Source organism: Schistocerca piceifrons, chromosome 3 (genome assembly GCF_021461385.2).
Source record: "Schistocerca piceifrons isolate TAMUIC-IGC-003096 chromosome 3, iqSchPice1.1, whole genome shotgun sequence".
Classification (NCBI taxonomy): Eukaryota; Metazoa; Arthropoda; class Insecta; order Orthoptera; family Acrididae; genus Schistocerca; species Schistocerca piceifrons.
Genome location: NC_060140.1, coordinates 198,608,272 through 198,609,962, shown reverse-complemented (window position 1 = coordinate 198,609,962; position 1,691 = coordinate 198,608,272). Strand labels below are relative to the sequence as shown.

Here is a 1,691-nt window from a genome sequence, read left to right as displayed (position 1 = left end):
GTCATCTGTTTTCGACTGATCTCAGTCCTGTAAAGAAAATTGTGATTCTTCAACTTCTCATTGTGTATTTGTTGGTCGAACAGACCACGGGTTTATGGCACATTTGACGATGCCGACATGTATGATCGCCGCAGTATTGAGCCCATTGGACACTATGAAACAGAAGTACACCGCGGATAGTTCAATTAAGTTATTCTGAAAACACCATAAGAAGCTGTTTAAAGATTTGCTTATAAAGGCAGTACTGACTGGTCTCTGTTGCTGATCAACGGCCCAGTAGTGTGACATCTACATTACGGTTTATGAGTAAAGCTGCTGATTTTAATGGACTGTCTCACATTCTGTTTTATGTGACACACACAACCTCCCCATTCTTTCATATAAAAAAGACCACTCCGTCTACAGGCCACAAGTGGGCCATCGGTACCATCCGACCGCCGTGTCATCCTCATAGGAGGATGCGGATAGGAGGGGCGTGGGGTCAGCACACCGTTCCTCCGGCCCTTATGATGGTTTTCTATGACCGGAGCCGCTACTATTCGGTGGAGTAGCTCCTCAATGGGCATCACGAGGCTGAGTGCTCCCCGAAAAATTGCAACAGCGCATGGCGGCCTGGATGGTCACCCATCCAAGTGCCGACCACGCCCGACAGCGCTTATCTTCGGTGATCTCACGGGAACCGGTGTAGCCACTGCGGCAAGGCCGTTGCACGATTCTTTCATATGTCTGTTACAAGTTTCTGTGATGGTTTGTAGCTGTTAATATGAATGTCGCCGAAAGTTAAAGAATTTCATCCGTCAACTTTCACTTTTCATTTGTGGCTGTTAATTTCGATTTTCAGTATTGTTTCTTGCCATTTCCAGATGGAAAATCCTTTTTAATAATAATAGTGATAATGATAATGATAATAATAATGATAATAATAATAATAATAATAATAATAATAATAATAATAATAAGAGGAAGAAGAAGATCTGAAATATTGCAATTAGAGCTTAACTATAAATCTGAACGTCAGATAGTGGAGAATGTGCACAGCTTCTGGCATCTGGGGGGTACACATAACGTTCAAGCTACAGATCAACGAAACTTTAATAGACAGCTTATCTTTTGCAAAGATAAGCTGTGGGAACTACAACATATGGGGAAACACCTAAATATCGCATTGTATGTCGACAATCGGGATTAGCGCCGGCTGGAGTGGCCGTGCGGTTCTAGGCGCTACAGTCTGGAACCGAGCGACCGCTACGGTCGCAGGTTCGAATCCTGCCTTGGGCATGGATGTGTGTGATGTCCTTAGGTTAGTTAGGTTTAATTAGTTCTAAGTTCTAGGCGACTGATGACCTCAGAAGTTAAGTCGCATAGTGCTCAGAGCCATTTGAACCATTTTTGTCGGGATTAGCCGAGCGGTCTATGACGCTGCAGTCATAGATTATGCGGCTGGTCCCGGCGGAGGTTCGAGTCCTCCCTCTGGAATGGGTGTGTGTGTTTGTCCTTCGGATAATTTAGGTTAAGTAGTGTGTAAGCTTAGAGACTGATGACCTTATCAGTTAAGTCCCTTACGATTTCACACACATTTGAACATTTTTTCGACCATCGGTCCCATCGGATTAAGGAAGTATGGGGAAGGAAATTGGCCGCGCCCCTTGAAAGGAATCATCCAGGCACTTGCCTCAAGTGATTTAGGGAAA

General features: G+C 44.4%; 1 pseudogene; it reads right to left on the bottom strand.

Moving 5' to 3' along the window:
• Positions 1 to 592: 592 nt before the first annotated feature.
• LOC124790175 lies at positions 593 to 710 on the bottom strand (annotated as a pseudogene).
• Between the last annotated feature and the right edge of the window lie 981 nt (positions 711 to 1,691).